Below are 19,149 nucleotides of genomic sequence, written 5' to 3'. Positions count from 1 at the left end.
GGTGACGGCTCCATTTTGGTAAACAAGCTCCATCCACATAATGAGACTAGTGTCTGGGAGAACAGTTGCTGTGGGCCAACCAAAAGTTGGGCGAAGTTGGTGTCACCTGGTAAAGGAGCAGTGGAATTATACAGTTAGCACTAGGTGGGGGCGTGTTTTATGGGCCCTGGGCTCAAGCCCAAGGGAGCAGCTTAGGATATTTAGGACACCGATGAGGTGATTGGCGTTGTTGCAGGCTGGAGCTGGATACATGTGCTACGGTCGTGATAGCTGTCATCTAGAGGAGCATAGGCTGTGACTGCAAACCATAACAGTGAAAGATACAAAAGCTGTGGGCCAACCAAAAGTTGAGAGACAGAGACAGTGGGTATCGCCTAGTATGGGGGCAATTGAACTACTGGTCCCGATTTGGGATCTTGTGTACAGGGGGTATCTTGGTTTAGCCATCTACCCAAAGTTTCTATAAGACCGTGGATGGAAGAATAAAAATAATTGCATCATTAACCTTCCTAGGTGATTAATACAACCTACAACCTCAGATCTTCACATTGACCAAATACTGAACGTGGCCTAAGATTTGTTTTCCACAAATGGAAAAAACTTGGAACCGTGATGAACCCTACTTGGAGTGCCCAGCCTACCAAAATTTCACCAAAAGCACATCAACAAATTATTCAGAAGGTCACAAAAGAACCTAAATGAACATCTAAAAAACCATAGGCCTCATTTCCCTTACTTAAAGTCAGAGTACACAATTCCACACAAAGAAAGACCCTTGGCAAAAATGACATGCATGGGCGAGTTGCAAACCATGGTTGATCAAGGCTTTTTTAATAAAAATAAAATCTGGTTAACCACCAATACTTTTGATTTAACATTCATTGAACTGATGTTAAGGTGGAACCTTTTTTAAAGTCGTAACTCTCATTACATCTGATTAACACTACATCCCACCATAGGAACATCATACCGACAGTCAAATATTGTAATGTCATGGTGTCGAGTTGCTTCTACCGGACTTGATTTGAGTTGTCAGGACTCTCTACCACAAGATCACACAAGCAGGTCCATCTCTGAATGGCAGTTTATGCTCGAAAACAAGGTGATGGTAAAGAATTTATTGCAAGTGATCACAAACTTTTGCAGTTGTTACTCCACGATGGCACAACCATTGGTTTTGGAAAGCAATTACTTCTTTTTACGAGCAGGAATAAATCTTTATGTTCGATTACAAGGTACATTTTGTATTCACCCATCTTTATCTTACAGTAAAAGTAGTTAAATAAGCTAAAACATTTACATGTGACAAAATGGAAAAAAAAGAAAAAAACTGTACAAAAGGGTAAATACGTTTTTTACAGCACTTTATATTTTTAAGTTCTTGACCAAATCGTGTTCTAAATTGCCTTCATCTCACCAACGACATGTGACTGTATTTTTCTTCTACCTTTTGTAAGTAAAACAAGGTTAAAAATCTCATGAACAATACGGATACTGCACACGTGAAAAATCGCACAAGTCTGAATGAGGCCTTAGTAAAACAAGCTTTACAAAAAAGAAATGCTAGTTCATTGCGCAAGCCGTTGCACGTTTCGGTAGAGGTGATTTGTGAGAAACATTTAGGACAAAAATGTGATACTGCGGTTGTGCAATTAGAGCTGGCTTTTGATTAAAATAACTTTCTACATACTGTACATTAAAGTGGATTCTAATCTATACACAGGTTTTTGATGATTATTAAAAGAAACCCGACAACGGATATCATCAGCATATATAAGATATTGACTATGATATTTGTTTTAAAAGCCACACTTGTTAGACTAGTCAGACAGGCTGATCCTTGCAGGTTTCTCCCTGCTCATTCCCCTGACCGACTATTCTCCTGTGCGGCTCGGTCTCCGTTGGCTTTTAAATTATTATTTTGCTCTGAAAAACCACAGCCCTTCAGAGTCAAACATACCTAGGTAATATCATACAGCCAGCGTCTTACACATGGATCGGCCAGAATGTACCTGCTGTCAGGTTCCCTTTACGAATTAATTTCTTGATTAAACATTTTTCCGATTCTGGGCATTAAAATGCCTTCTCCCCTATGTGAGTTCTTTGATGTCTAAGAAGAATTGAATTTTTGCTAAAACATTTCCTACATAGGGAACAAGGAAATGGTTTCACCCCTCGCAGGTTTCTCCCTGCTCACTCCCCTGTCCAACTATTCTCCCGTGCGGCTTGGCCCCCATTGGGGGTTAGAAACACGACAGGACTTCAAAGTCAAATATACCGAGCTGATACTATACAGCCAGAGTCTCTCACACATGCTGACAGTGGATCGAGCAACATGTATCTATTATCAGGTTCCCTTTAAGAATTCATTTCTTGATTGAACATTTCTCAGATTCTGGGCATTACAATGCCTTCTCCCCTATGTGAGTTCTTTGATGTCTAAGAAGATCTGAATTTTGACTGAAACATTTCCCACATTCTGAACAAGGAAATGGTTTCACCCCTGTGTGAACCCACTGATGTCTTAAAAGATGTGTTTTATTATTAAACGGTTTCCCACATTCTGTACATGAAAATGGCATCGATCCTGTGTGAACATTCTGATGTTTAACAAGAGATGATTTATCAGCAAAAAGTGTCCCACATTCTGAACATGAATATGGCTTCACCCCTGTGTGAACCCACTGATGTCTAGCAAGATGTGTTTTATTGTTATAAGGTTTCCCACATTCTGAACATGAATATGGCTTCACCCCTGTGTGAACAAACTGATGTCGAAGAAGATTTGATGTATTAGTAAAACCTTTTCCACATTCTAAACATGAATACGGCTTTGCTCCTGTGTGAATTCTTTGATGTGCAAGAAGACCTGATTTCTGATTAAAACTTTTTCCACATTCTAAACATGAATACGGCTTTGCTCCTGTGTGAATTCTCTGATGTGCAACAAGACCCCATTTTTGTTTAAAACATTTTCCACATTCTGAACATGAAAATGGCATTGCTCCTGTATGAATATTCTGATGTTTAACAAGAGATGATTTATGGGTAAAAAGTGCCCCACATTCTGAACAAGAATATGGTTTCACCCCTGTGTGAACCCACTGATGCCTTACAAGATTTGCTCTTTTGGTATAAAGTTTTCCACATTCTGAACATGAATATGGCTTTTCTCCAGTGTGAGTTTTTTTATGTTTAAAAAGATACGATTTCCATTCAAAACATTTTCCGCATTCCGAACATGAAAATGGCTTCTCTCCAGTAAGGGCACTTTGATTCACGACATCTTTTCTGTGCTGTTTATTTTTCTTAACTTTCTGTGATGAATCGGAAGACAGGACCTGTTCGAAATGATCAGATGATAGATCATTTCCATGAAGGGCAAGATTTGGAATTATGACATGTTCTTCACCTGTATCTTGTGTGATACCATGATCATCTGCTTTACAATCTAAAGACATCCAATGTCCCTCCGCATTCCAGGTAAAGTCATCTGCCAAAAATCAAAACAATTTTCTTGTTTTTGAACAACGTCACCTAATATTAATATTTTATAACATGTATACTTAAAGAAGCACTTCCAACAAAGATTTTATCCTCTTAATATAATGCAATCATATTATATGGTACTGGGTAGTTATAACTGCTCATTTTGTCCTTGTCATGCAATGTTCGGCTTTGCACACACCTGCGGGCACCACAGAGCCTAACAAGCAACCTAAAGCCTGCTTTACATGTTACGATTCTGCATACGATATCGTATGCGTTCGTAACCGACCCCATCGTATGTGCGGCACGTTCAATTTTGTTGAATGTGCCGCACAAACGATTAACCCCCGTCACACGTACTTACCCGTCCATACAACCTTGATGTGCGCGGCGAACGTCCACTTTCTGCAGTGGGAGGGACGTTCGGCGTCACATCGACGTTACGCGGCAGCCGGCCAATAGAAGCGGAGGGCGGAGATGAGCGGGACGTAAACATCCCGCCCACATCCTTCCTTCCGCATTGCTGGCCGGGAGCCGCAGGATGCAGGTAAGATCTGTTCATCGTTCCCGGGGTGTCACACACTGCGATGTGTGCTACCCCGGGTACGATGAACAACCTGACGTTCAATTCATGAGGAATGAACGACGTGCGTGCGATGAACGTTTTACCGTTCATTCGCAATCGCACGTAGCTGTTGTTACACACTACAATGTACCTTACGATGCCGGATGTGCGTCACTTACGACGTGACCCCGCCGACACATCGTAAGATATATTGAAGTGTGTAAAGCAGGCTTAAGGCTTCTGTATTGTTCAACCTGAGCCGGGCGTCGGCTGGTTCAGGTTCATTGGTCTTCATCTCTGCAGGAGTTAATTCCTGCAGACTGGTGAGGAGGACCTAGCGCTCAGGCTGCTAATTGCTTCATGCAGCTGTCTCCTCTCTATTTAAAGGCTCCGCTTGATCACTGCATCTCTCCAGGTAACAATGACAATTTGATTTGAATTGGTTGTGTCTCTTCTGGCGTTTGGGGCGCCAGGGTCCCTTTCTCACCCCTGCACCTTACACATTGTGCAACCTTCTATAATGCCAATATTTAATATGCATCTCATATGGTTGCCATGATCCTCACAGGAGGTAATTTGTGTAGATTGGGACCCCAGTACATTGATGCTTAGGAGTTTTTCTGTCCTTCCTGGAGGACTGCTGACCTCTCGATCATACACATATATATAAACTATGTTTCATATGTTATTGTATATCACATGTATGGATTGTCAATGGTCTGTCAGCAGTTGGGTAAGATCCCTAATATTTAGTGATCACCTGCCTATGTCCGCACTTGGTTTGTGCCGCTCTGCACCTATCCACCAAATAAAGTTTTTTCACTTTTTGTACCTTGGACTTTGGTCGTAATTTCTCTTGTTTGTCTCTATTTAAAGCACGGCTTCCTTCCTGTATGTGCCAATGATAGCTTCAGCAACTCCCGATCTTGCTGATTTTTCCTGTTGATGGTGATCTCTGTTGCGCTTCTGAGTGGTGTGAGCGTTCTCCTGTTGTGCGCCATTTCCTCCCCTTTTTCGTTGTTTCCCAGTACACATATTGTCTCTCCGTGTTTTGAGTGCTCTGTGTGTAGGAGTTTCCATTCCCCCTTGTCTATATGCTTTTGTCTGTGTTTTCTGGCCCACCCCGAGGTAAGATCAGAGCCCGGACAGGAGTTAGGGTCAAGCTGGGGCCGCGAACCTGGTTACCATCAAACCTATGCTTTGAGATAAGCGACAGCATAGGGACTCTAGTCTGAGGGCCAGCCTAGGGTCACCTGTCTCGTCATTAGATACACTGTGACTCCCCGTGACAGTCCTTCTACAGAGTTAATTATTTTACTTTCCATTAGGTCTATGACATCACATGAGTAAATAGATTAGTTGAATCCTTCTAAGCTCAATGTAGAAACAGGAAATATATTCTCTTCATGAGTCATCATTAGAACTAAAAAACACTTGCTATTTCTACATAGAGCTTAGAAGGATTTAACCTGTCTGTTTAACCCCTTGACGACCACGGGTGGTAATATTAAGTCCTAACAGTCATACTCTTAATCCCTGCGGGGTGCTGCAAGCATGCTGCAGCGATCAGCACACATGTCAGCTAATTTGTACAGCTGACATGTGTGCCTGCCAGGCGCGAATGGAATCACGTTCCGCCCGTGCCTTTTAACCCCTTAAATGGCGCTGTCCAGAGGTGACAGCGCCATGTTAATGGCGATTGCAATAGATCTGTACTCACAGGCCGATACCAGAAGTCACGTGACGTGATCACAAGGATCAGGTGGTTGTCATAGTAGCACAGGGTCATGTGATGACTCCTGTAGGTCACATGACTCAGGTCCTGTAAGAAACTGCCTAGTACTGACTGTTGCAAGGGATGATCATTTCTCCCGGTATGAGCGGTGCTGCTCTGATTGGGAGAAAACAATGATCGATCAGACTGCTGATCCTTATAGCCCCCTAGGGGTACTAGAAGAATCAAAAATAGAAGGAAAAAAAAAAAAAAAAGAAGAAAAAAAAAAAGTTTAAAAAAGGTTTTGAAAAATTTAAATAAAAAAAACCCTAAGTTCAAATCACCCCCTTTCGCCCCATTGAAAATTAAAGGGTTAAAAAATAAAAACTACACACATATTTGGTATCGCCGCGTTCAGAAACGCCCGATCTATCAAAATATAAAATTAATTAATCTGATTGGTAAACGGCGTAGCATCAAAAAATTCCAAACGCCAAAATTACGTTTTTTGGTCGCCACAAATTTTGTGCAAAATGCAGTAATAGGCGATCAAAACATAGCATCTGCGCAAAAATCGTACCATTAAAAAAAGTCAGCTCAAGACACAAAATATAAGCTATCATTGAGCTATAGATCCTGAAAATTGAGAACGCTACGGGTCGGGGAAATATGGCTGGAGTATACCACTTTCTTCGGACAAACTTCAGATTTTTTTTACCCCTTAGATAAAAGTAAACCTATATATGTTTGGTGTTTACGAACTCATACCAACCTCAGACATCACACCGACACATCAGTTTTACCATATAGTGAACACAGTGAATAAAATATATCAAAAACAATAGTGCATTCGCACTTTTTTTGCAATTTTGTCTGCATTTGGAATATTTTTGCCATTTTCCAGTACTTTATATAGTAAAACTCATAACTTCATTTAAAAGTACAACCCGTCCCACAAAAAACAAGCTATCACATGACCATATTGACTGAAAAATAAAAAAGTTAAGTCTCTCGGAAGAAGAATGGCAAAAAAAAACCCAAACTGAAAGCGCAAAATTGGTCGGTCGTGAAGGAGTTTAATCCCTTGATGTCATTAAAGTAATGGAAAATAGAAGAATTAACTGGGTAGAAGGTCAAAATGAGCAATTTTAAGCACACAGTGTTATATAGGATTGCAATAGATTAGGATAAAACCTGATAGGAGTGCATCTATAAATACTTTTATACAAGGCATGTAGTAAAATGTAATTTTTTTGCTAACAATGATTTGAAGCATCAATCTAACAGTAGCCTGCAAAACAAGACACCGCAAGATAATGTTAACCACCCGCTATATTTTTTTTTTCTTCAACTAAAATTACGCAAATACTGTATAAGAAACATAGTCATATACATAATCCTGATGCCAATGCACCTGATGAAGACTCTGAAGACTTTCTGACCCTGGATATGCTAGTAACTAAAATATTCAACCAAGCAGATATTTCTAACATTTAGTCACATTGAGATGAACCTTTTCAACAGATCCATGACTCAAATTCCTCAAAACCGGTGATTTTCTCGCCAGTCTTTATGAGGGGACGTGGTGGAGTCAGACGCTGCCGATTCATGGAAAGGTGCAAGCCTGTTCACGAAGCCAGAGCAAGGGTCTCAAACTCAGCTGAGTACAAAGGCCGCACATAGAAAAAAAACACATTTGGGGGCCGGATTTTTTGTAGGACAAAGTGGCATCTTCTGTAATACAGTATTTTTTTTCTATACACCTTTGGATCACGTTTTTTTAAAAATATTTTTTAAATATTTTTCGCTGGTTTATTCTAACAAACGAGCATCTTTTAATTTCAGTTTTATATATAAAAAAGCATTTTAGTGGTAGAAAAAATGTCATGCTTGATTTATTTTTACATTTTATCTCCTTCTTGTAAGTAACATTGTTTTACAAGTAGCACCATATAGTAATTTTGGCCAACATCTTGTAGTTGTGTGCCCCATCCTTGTCCCCTGTAGTAATGTGCCCATCTTGTCCCCCGTAGTAACGTGCCCATCTTGTCCCCTGTAGTAATGTGTCCATCTTGTCCCTTGTAGTAATGTGTCCATCCTTGTCCTCATCCTGTAGTAATGTGCCGAACCTTCCTTCCATAGTATAGTAATGTGCCCATCCTTGTCCCCATCCTGTAATAATGTGCCCATCCTTGTCCCTGTAGTAATGTTCCCATCCTCGTCCTCATCCTGTAGTAATGTGCCGAACCTTGTTCCCATCATATAGTAATGTGCTCATCCTTATACCCTATAGTACTGTACATCCTTGTCCCATGTAATAATGTACCCATCCTTGTCCCCTGTAATAATGTGCCTATCCTTGTCCCTTGTAGTAATGTGCCCATCCTTGTCCTCATCCTGTAATGTGCCCAATCTTGTCCCCTGTAGTAATGTGTCCATCCTTGTCCCCCGTAGTAATGTGCCCGTCCTTGTCCTCATCCTGTAGTAATGTGCCCATCCTTGTCCTCATCCTGTAGTAATGTGCCCAACCTTGTTCCCATCATATAGTAATGTGTCCATCCTTGTACCCTATAGTACTGTGCCCATCCTTGTCCCCTGTAGTAATGTGCCCAACCTTGTTCCCATCGTATAGTAATGTGCCCATACTTGTCTCCTGTAGTAATGTGTCCATCTTTGCCCTCTGTAGTAATGTGTCCATTCTTGTGTGCATTCTTATCCCCTTCTTTTAGCAATGTTCCATGCTGTAGTAATGTCCCCTATTATGCACCATTAATGCCCAATTATGATTATTATTTAAAAAAAAAAAAAAAAAAAATTCTTCTCCCTGTCCTTCGTTCCCTCGGTGTCCTTTTTCCTGCTTCTTGTGGCCTGCAGGCCCCATGATCTTTGAGGCCCTATCCCTATGCTGAGGGCCACAGCCACCTGCGCTTTACCTCAGATAACCGATTTCCGCCACCACATAGAGGAATTCTCTGCAGAGCTGTACCAATGGCAATCGCCGGCCAATCAAAGGCCAGCAGGTAACATCACACACAGACGTCACCTGCTGACCTCTGATTGGCCGGCGCCTGCCATTGGTAAAGCCCTGCAGAGGTCCTTAGCGCGGCAGTGAAAATCAATCATCTGAAGAGCAAATGGCTGCGGTCCCCGGCATAGGGCCGCAATCGTCATGGGGCCTGCGGGCCGTAAGAAGCAGCCTTAAGACCCCTGATCTAGAGAATCTCACAATTGGTGTGTGCTCGCCTCTGTGTGCTATGCCAGAAATCTCACTGGAGAGAGGTTTCTGGAGTACAGACCACCACATCTCATTTATATCTTGACAGGTCTCCACCGTGCTCCAGCTTTGCACATTTTGGAGAAACTGGAAGAAACTGGAAAAGTCCTGAAGGCTTCGCACAAAATAAAGTTGTTACAAAATTTTGGGAGTTTTCAAAGCTTTTACGCCACTTTTTTGACGTAAAAGCTTTGATGAATCAGGGAATCACTGGAAGTTCAACATTGCCCCTCAAGGCAAAGAATTCTCTGGGAATCTGAAAAAAAAAGAATTGTTGCTCTACATAAAAGGTGGCCGAGGCTTTAAGAAGATTGCCAACACTCTGAACCTGAGCTGCAGCACGGTGGCCAAGACCATACAGCGGTGTAACCAGGCAGAATCCACTCAGAACAAACCTCGCCATGGTTGACCACAGAAGCTGAGTGCACGTGCTCAGCGTCATATCCAGAGGTCGTCTATTCAGAATAGATTTATGAGTGCTGCCAGCATTGCTGCAGTGGATACAGGAGTGGGGGATGGGGATCCGCCTGCCAGAGCTCAGACCATAAGCCGCACACTGCATCACATTGCTCTGCATGGCTGTCGTCCCAGAAGGAAGCCTCTTCTAATGATGATGCATAATAAAGAAGCAAAACAGTTTGCTGAAGACAAGCAGACTAAGGACATGGATTACTGGAACTGTCCTGTGGTCTGATGAGACTAAGATAAACGTACTTGGTTCAGATGGTGTCAGGATGTGTGGTGGCAACTGAGTGAGGAGGACAAGACAAGTGTTTCCTGCCTACAGTTAGGCATGGTGGTGGAGGGTCATGGTTTGGGACTGCATGAGTGTTGCCGGCTGTGGGAGCTACAGTTCATTGAGGGAACCATGAATGCCAACATATTTTGTGACATACCTTCGGAAATTAGTATGGAGGGCAGTATTCCAATATAAAGACCCCAAACAAACCGCCAAAATGACAACTGAATTGTAAAAGAAACTGAGGGTAAAGGCACTGGACCAGCCGAGTGTCTCCAGACCTAAACCCTATTGAGTATCTGTGGGGCCTTAACAAACAGAAGGTGGAGGAGCGCAAGGTCTGTAACATCCACCAAGTCCGTGATGTTGTTATGGAGAATCGAAGAGAATCCAGCGGCTCCTATGAAGCTCTAGTGACCTCCGATGCAAAAAGAGGTAAAGCCGTGCGGGAAAACAATGGTAGTCACACAAAATTTTCACGCTTTGGACACAATTTGGCCATTTTCACTTTGGGGTGTACTCACTTTTATATCTAGCAGTTTTTACACTAATGGCTGTGTGTTCAATTATTTAGAAGGTGCCAAATTTACCATTATACAAGCTGCACACTGACACTGTACATTGTATCAAAGCGTCAGATCTTCACTATTGTCCCATAAAAAGACAAAAAAAATCTAAAACAATGTGAGGGGGTTGCCCAATTACAGGAACTACAAAGCATACGCGGATGGTGCCCCAACCGCAGTCCACTAACCAACACCAGTGTTACTTCACACTGATGTGTGTGCAAACAGTACTATCTGTACTGCTTAGGTTTAGTGATAGTCCCTGCCTGAACTCCTTGTGCTATCCACACAGAGGGAGTCAGTGAGCTCTCTATGCTAACCGCACAGACGTATTAGAGAGACACTGAGAGCAGTGAGTGATGGCCCTGCCTAACCCTGCTCCTCTAAGGTAGATGGAAGCAGGCTGTAGTATACTACTAGTTGGTGCTGAGACCCTGCCTATCCCGTTCCACTAAAATGCAAGGAAACGGGTAGTATTGGACATCACACATGAGGCATCTACCCCATGCATTCACCAAGAACGACTGAGCGCCGAACAGCGTGCTGCAGGGATCTTTATAGATGAAGCACCTCCCACAAGATGGAGGCGCTCCGAGCTTAATCCAACAACCATCAACAAGTTCGTCAAGAATGACGTCACCCGCGGACAATCGGCAGCCGACATGTCATGGTCATGTGAGCCTGTGTCAGCGATGACGTCACCCGCGGCCAATCACCAGACAGTATGTCATCGTCATGTGATCACGCATCAGCGATGACGTCACTCGCGGCCAATCAGAAGTCGACACTTCATAGTCATGTGATCCCAGTTCACGACCAATCGACGATCGCCACGTGGTGAGCATGCTCAGAAGGGGCAAAAGGTGACTTAGAACAAAAAGCCTGCTTGCAAGCTCGCACATGCTCAGAAGCCCCACTACAGGACTTAGCCTCAGCCGCAAGAGCCTCACCGACGACTCGTAACAGTACCCCCCCCCCCTCTATGGCCCCTCTCCTGGCGGCAAAGATAGGCAGCAAAGAGGTTGGGAGCATCAATGGCCTCCTCCGGCTCCCAAGAGCGATGTTCCGGGCCATAACCCTCCCAATCGATCAGGAAATACCTGCGCCCACGAACTGATTTGGTACCCACAATAGCTCGTACAGGATAGCTGGTTTGAGAGGAGTCGGAAGAGGGAGACTTCGCCTCTTCCACATAAGGAAGGATTGTGGGCTTCAACAAAGAAACATGAAACTTGTCATGGATCCGGAGACGCGAGGGCAATTTTAACTGGTAGACTACAGGATTCACCTGTCTGAGCACCTGATAAGGACCCAAGAACCGTGGAGAAAAGTAGGATTTTTGTGTACTCACCGTAAAATCTCTTTCTCTGAGTCTTCATTGGGGGACACAGGACCATGGGTTATGCTGCTGTCACTAGGAGGCTGACACTAAGTAAACATAAAAAAAGTTAGCTCCTCCCTAGCAGCATACACCCCGAGCCGGAGGCGGGCTCAGATCAGTTGGTGCACAAGCAGTAGGAGGAGTACCAGAATCACCATACATAAAAACAAGTTGTAACTAAAACAATGCAGCCGTGCAAACAAGAGGTCTATGAACATAAGACCGCTGAAAAATAGCAGGCAAATGCAATTGAACAACCAAAAAACCAAGCAGGGTGGGTGCTGTGTCCCCCAATGAAGACTCAGAGAAAGAGATTTTACGGTGAGTACACAAAAATCCTACTTTCTCTATCGTTTCATTGGGGGACACAGGACCATGGGACGTCCAAAAGCAGTCCCTGGGTGGGAATACCGAAAAACCCGCAGATAGGAAGAAAACAACAACCTCCCTCGGCGGGCTTGCACTATAATTGAATGCTGCCACCCTATTACAGGTGTGCAACTGCTGCCTGCAAGACCATTCTCCCAAAACTAGCATCTGCCGATGCTTGGGTGTGAACCTGGTAGAACCTAGTAAAGGTGTGCAGGCTAGACCAGGTGGCGACCTTGCAGACCTGGTCGGCCGACGCCTGATGCCTAATCGCCCAAGAGGCTCCTACTGCACGGGTAGAGTGCGCTCTTACCCCCCGCGGCGGAGACTTGTCCCGAATCCGATAGGCCTCTGATATGGCGGAACGGATCCATCTGGCAATTGTGGCCTTGGATGCCGATTCACCCCTCTTGGGACCAGAAGGGATGACAAACAGACCATCTGACTTACGGAACGGCGCGGTTGTGGAGACATAAATTCTAAGTGCACGCACTAGGTCCAGGGTGTGCAAGGACCTCTCCAAGCTGTGAGAGGGGCCCGGACAGAAGGACGGAAGAACGATTTCTTCGTTAAGATGGAACGGGGAGACCACCTTTGGGAGAAAAGCGGGATCTGGCCGGAGAACCGCTTTGTCCTGGTGAAAAATCAAAAAGGGGGAACGACAAGAGAGAGCTGCCAGCTCTGACGTCCTGCGAATAGAAGTGATGGCAACGAGAAACACCACCTTCCAAGACAGGTGAGAAAGGGAAGATTCTCGCAAGGGCTCGAATGGGGGGCCCTGAAGTGACCCTAGGACTAGATTAAGGTCCCACGGCTCTAGAGGCCGACGGTACGGCGGTGCCAGGTGGGCCACTCCCTGGATGAAGGTCTTAACCTGTGAACGAGCGGCCAGTGGCTTCTGAAACAGGATTGATAACGCCGATATCTGGCCCTTTAGTGTTGCGAGCGAGAGACCCGCATCTAGGTCTGACTGCAAGAATGCCAATAGGGAAGGAAGGGAGAAGGCGAGTGGAGAAGAAATATTATGTTCTTCACACCATCTGAAGAAAACCTTCCACGTGCGGTAGTAAATTTTTGATAAAGATGGCTTCCTGGCCCTAATCATTGTCTGAATCACTCTTGAGGAAAAAACAGCCTTAGCTAGAACCCAGGATTCAATGGCCAGGCCGTCAAATTTAGGACCTGTGAGTTCTGATGGAAAAGAGGTCCCTGCTGCAGGAGATCTGGACGGTCTGGAAGGCGCCACGGAGCGTCTGCGAGGAGCTGAGTTAGTTCCGTGAACCATGCTCGCCTGGGCCAGTCCGGAGCCACTAGGATGACCGGAATTCCTTCCGCCTTGATCTTCTTGAGGACCCTCGGAATTAGAGGGAGCGGAGGGAAGATGTACGGGAGACTGAACTGGCTCCATGACAGGGTGAGGGCGTCGACTCCTAAAGCCAAGCGGTCGCGGCACCGCGCTACAAACTGCGGAACCTGACGGTTGAACCGGGAGGCCATTAGGTCCACGTCCGGAACTCCCCATCTGTCGCAGATCTGGTTGAAGACTTCCCGGTTGAGGGACCATTCTCCGGAGGCGAGGCCTTCCCTGCTGAGGAAGTCCGCCGCCCAATTGTCCACGCCTGGGATGTGTACCGCTGAGATCAGGGAGTGATGACATTCGGCCCAGTGCAAAATCTTCTTGACTTCTCGCATTGCCCCGACACTTCTTGTGCCGCCTTGGTGGTTGATGTACGCCACCGCCGTCGCATTGTCCGACTGGATCCTGACCGGGCAACCCTGTACTAGGTGCCGAAACTGCTGCAAGGCTAGTCGGATGGCTCTTATCTCCAAAATGTTGATCTGGAGACAACTCTCCCTCGGTGACCATCGGCCCTGCGCTGTGTGATGCCGAAACACTGCTCCCCAGCCCTGGAGACTGGCGTCGGTGGTTACTATCTTCCAGTGGAGCGGGAGGAAAGACTTTCCTGATGCGAGGTTGCGTTGATTGAGCCACCAACGGAGGGAATGGCAGGTCTCCGGCGAAAGATGAAACCTGCGGTCCAGAGAAAAGGGAGATCTGTCCCACTTCTTCAGCAAGGCCAGCTGGAGGGGCCGGAGATGGAACTGGAAACTTGGCGCTGACGCCGGAGAGCACGGAGGCCTCGTTGTAGGGAGGACATCTTCTCCTGTGTGAGGAAAACTCGCCCTTGGATGGTATCGAATACCATGCCTAAAAAGGTGATCCGACGGGCCGGGGTCAGAGAGGACTTCTTCCGATTTATCAGCCACCCTAACCGTGAAAGGGTGTCGATCGTGACCTGAACCCCAAGACGGCAGTCCTCGAAGGAAGAGCCCTTTATCAACATATCGTCCAAGTACGGGATGACCATGACACCCCTGGAATGCAGGACGGACATGGCAGCAGCCATGATCTTCGTAAAGACCCTGGGTGCGGATGCGAGGCCGAAGGGGAGAGCCGTGAACTGGAAGTGATCTTCCGCTATCGCAAAGCGGAGGAACTGTTGGTGAGAGGTGGCTATCGGGACGTGAAGATAGGCGTCTTGAATATCCAGCGATGCCAGGAATTCGCCTACCTCCATGGACGCGATGACGGACCGGAGTGACTCCATTCGAAACGGCCGAGGCCTCACCGACCTGTTTAGAAGCTTTAGGTCGAGGACGGGACGGACAGAGCCGTCCTTTTTGGGGACCACGAAAAGGTTGGAATAGAACCTCTTGAAACGCTCTGCGGGAGGGACTGGTACCACGACTCCGGCTCGGAGGAGGGAGTCTATGGAGTGAAAGAACGCGCGACCCCGCGCGGGAGACTCGGGAGGGCGAGATAGGAAAAAACGTCTCGGTGGCTTTGCTTCGAATTCTATTTTGTATCCTGATGTGATGATCTCTCTGACCCAGGCATCGGCGGTCAGGGGGATCCACACATGCTGAAAACGAGACAGACGCCCTCCCACAAGTCTGGCGCTGTTGCGCGCCGACCGCGAATCACTTGGAGGAACGTCGGCGGTAACCAGAAGAGGATCTCGTGGGCTGGCGGGAGCGTGAACGCCAGGCGGGATTGGTCTTGAATGATGGGGTCTTCCTGTCTCTCGGAGGAGAGCGGCTTTTCCGTGCCTGGGGATTGGAGTTGAAGCTGCGAAAGGGCCGGAAACGAGCGGTGGGACGCCGATTCTGGAAGCGCTTAGGGCGCAATTGGGGGAGAGATGTACTCTTTCCTCCCGTTGCATCGGAGATCAGCTGGTCCAGCCTATCTCCGAAGAGACGCTCCCCTAGGAAGGGCAGGGAAGTTAGTGACTTCTTAGAGGCCGCATCCGCGTTCCAGGACCGGAGCCAGAGGGCTCGACGGATGGCCACATTGTTGCTGGCGGCCTGGGTCGCGCAACTTGCAGACGCCAGGGCTGCATTGAGCAAGTACTCACCCGCGAGGGAAATCTGCGAGGCGATGGGAACCAAGTCCAGATTGGCAGGAATGGCGCGGAGACCGCAACGTAGCGTGTCCGCCCAGGACATCAGGGCCTTCGCAACCCAAACCGAGGCAAAGGCCGGAGAGAGGGATGTGCCCGCTGCCTCGAAAGCGGAGCGGGCCAACCTGTCAATAGTACGGTCCGTAGGGTCCTTGAGAGACGTACCGTTAGTGAGTGGAAGGACTGTGTGAGAAGATAGGCGGGAGATTGGGGGGTCGACCACAGGGGAGCCTGCCCAATCCTTTCGAAGACCCTCAGGAAAGGGATAATGCAAATCGATGGACTTACCGCTGGTAAATACCCTGTCCGGCTGTTGCCTGTGGCTGCGCAGTAACTCAGCGAATTCTGGATGTCCGCTGAATGTGCTCTGGGCCCGCTTCACCCGCTTAAACGAGACCTGGGTGCTCTGGGAGGAGACTGGGTCCACCTGTACCTTCAAGGTCTGGTTTACTGCTTCTATCAGGCTATTCACCATGCGCCGAATATCAGCCGCCTGCTCTGAGTCCTGCAGGGGTGCCGCATCGGAATCATCATCGGAGCAGTCAGAAGCCTCCCTGGAGGACTGACGGTCTGGACCTGGGGATGAAGGTGAAACCTGGGAAGAGTCTGAGGACGAGACCTGGCGGGTCCGTTTTTGAGCAGCAGAGGAGGACCCTGCAACGGGGCTCACCTGCTCCGGAGGCGATTGCGCCGGGTCTGCGGGAATCTGGGCGAGCGACGGCAGCAGGCGCAGAGCTTGCGCGATGGTCCGAGAAGCCTCAGAGAGGGAATCTACGGACTGGGACAGGGACGCTAGCCAGTCGGGGGGGGCGGGACGCAGGGCCCTGCAGCATATGGCGCTGTGGCGTCTGCGGTATCAGAAGCGTCGGCCGCGGAGTCCTGCGGAGGCTGTGCGTCTGTAGAACAGACGGAGCATAGTGGGGCGTCCTGACCCTGGGAAAACTTGGACTTGCAGGAGGAACATGCAAAAAATAGTGCAAAGGGGGCCTGCTTGGATTGGGTGGGCTTAGCTTTAGGCATGGTGAAAACAGGCACTCTCCCTGGTGGCTGCTAGGAAGGAGACAGGAGAGGGTTAACTCGTCCCTAAACTCAGAGAATGCTGCCTAGTGAGGGCTACTCCTTAGGAGCAGAGCTTACCCAGGTCCTGCGTGCTGCCCACCAGTCCAGAAGAGGGAGTCCAGGAGTGAGCTGGCCAGAAGAGTCAGAACGCCGGCGCGCTGCAGCCTCAGGGGACCAGAGGCAGGCTAAAATGGCGAGGGGACGCTGGAGGAGGCTGGGGGTGATGAGCGGCGCCGAAATAAAAGAAAAAAGCGCAAAAACATACATGGCTGAGGGGGGCCGAGACGGCCCACATCAGCCTCCTACGACACTAAGCTAAAAACTGATCTGAGCCCGCCTCCGGCTCGGGGTGTATGCTGCTAGGGAGGAGCTAACTTTTTTTATGTTTACTTAGTGTCAGCCTCCTAGTGACAGCAGCATAACCCATGGTCCTGTGTCCCCCAATGAAACGATAGAGAAATTTGGATGACTACGTTTTTAATTTCACATTTTTTTGTAGAAAGCCACACAAAATCCCCTGGGGCGAACACTGGAGCAGTACGACGGAACCGATCAGCAACAGCCTTCATGCGATCCTTGGACGCCTGAATCGCTCCTTGGGCTTGATCCCAAACCTCTCTGGCACTAGTTGCCCAGTCTGTCACCTGAGACGAAGAAGAGGTAGAAGGAAAGGGTAGTGGTACCCGAGGATGTTGTCCATTATTGAGGACAAAAGGTGTTTGCCCAGTTGCCTCTGCTACAGAATTGTTAAGGGCAAATTCGGCCCAGGGAAGAAGTGAGGACCAGTCATCATGGTTCTCTGACACGAAGTGTCAAAGATAGATAATCAGAGTCTGATTCCGGATGATAAGCCGAGGAGATGTTCAATTCTATTTGTAATAGTCTACAGAGCTCATGCCAGAACTGGGAAGCAAACTGTGGTCCTTGATCACACACAATACGATCAGGCATTCCGTGCAGTCAAAAGACGTGTTTGATGAACAGTTTGGCTAAGATCTTTGAGGACGGTATCCTCCGTAAAGGAACCAAATGAACCATCCGTGAGAAATGGTCAGTAAAAACCCAGACAAACCGATGCCCTTGTGAACAGGGCAGATCCCCCACAAAATCCCTGCCTACAACCTCCCAAGGTCTGTCAGGCACCGGCAACGGATGTAAGAGACCAGCCAGTTTCTGTCATGAGGGACGGTTGCGTGCGCAAGAGAAACAGGAGTGGACATATTTCCTGACATGGTTGGCCAACTGTGGCCACCAATACCACCTCTCTAGCAACTCTTGCGAACGTCTTACACCAAAATGCCCACCTAATTTAGAAGTGTGGGCCCAGGACAGATTATCATTCTGCTGTGCCGGAGGAACAAACGTCCTCCCTGGAGGTATCTGATCCAGAGTCACAGGGGAGAGCGTTTGAAAAGCCTGAGATGGAAGGATGAAGCAAGGTGTTTCGTCTTCCTCCTGAGTAGACTCCATGGACCGAAAGAGAGCATCTGCCTTGTTATTCTTAGGCGGGCTTTGCACGCTGCGACATCGCAAGCCGATGCTGCGATGTCGCACGCGATAGTCCCCGCCCCCGTCGCATGTACGATATCTTGTGATAGCTGGCGTAGCGAAAATTATCGCTACGCCAGCTTCACATGCACTCACCTGCCCTGCGACCGTCGCTCTGGCCGGCGACCCGCCTCCTTCCTAAGGGGGCGGGTCGTGCGGCATCACAGCGAAGTCACACGGCAGGCGGCCAATAGCGGCAGAGGGGCGGAGATGAGCAGGATGTAAACATCCCGCCCACCTCCTTCCTTCCGTAGTGCCGCCGGCGGCAGGTAAGGTGAAGTTCCTCGCAACTGCGGCGTAACACAGCGATGTGTGCTGCCGCATGAACGAGGAACAGCATCGTACCATCGCTGCAGCAAAATTATGGAAAAGTCGGAGCTTGCAACGATGATACGATAACGACGCTTTTGCGCTCGTTTATCGTATAATCTAGGATTTACACACTACGACATCGCAAGTGACGCCGGATGTGCGTCACTTTCGATTTGACCCCACCGACATCGCACCTGCGATGTCATAGTGTGCAAAGCCGCCCTTACTCCCAGACAGGTAATGCACTGAGAAATTAAAATGGGAGAAAAACAAGGACCAACGTGCTTGACGGGGGTTCAGACGCTGTGCAGTCTGAAGGTGCGTGACATTCTTATGCTTAGTATGAATCTGAAAGGAATACCTAGCCCCCTCAAGCAGATGACGCCACTCCTCTAGCGCCAATTTCATGGCCAGAAGCTATCTCCTATGGTGTAATTCTTCTCAGCGGGGGAGAATGTTTTGGCAAAGAAGAAACACGCTCTTTTTCTGCCGTTGCTATCCTTTAGGAACAAAACCGCACCGGCTCCCACAGAGGATGCATCCACCTCCATAATAAAAGGCTTGTTCTCATCAGGTCTCTGGAGAACAGGCACGCTGGAAAAATGCGCCTTAACAGCTGCAAAAGCCTGAGTAGTCTCTGCAGACCAAGCCTTAGGATTTGCTCCCTTTTTG

At 47.7% G+C, this 19,149-nt stretch overlaps 1 pseudogene; it reads right to left on the bottom strand.

Moving 5' to 3' along the window:
* Positions 1 to 2,090: 2,090 nt before the first annotated feature.
* Positions 2,091 to 19,149, bottom strand: part of LOC142313163 (uncharacterized) — a 176,968-nt pseudogene continuing 159,909 nt past the window's right edge.

The sequence above is a fragment of the Anomaloglossus baeobatrachus genome, chromosome 5 (genome assembly GCF_048569485.1).
Source record: "Anomaloglossus baeobatrachus isolate aAnoBae1 chromosome 5, aAnoBae1.hap1, whole genome shotgun sequence".
NCBI lineage: Eukaryota > Metazoa > Chordata > Amphibia > Anura > Aromobatidae > Anomaloglossus > Anomaloglossus baeobatrachus.
Note: the sequence above shows the minus strand (reverse complement) of the source record. Positions and strands in the feature narration are given on the sequence as shown.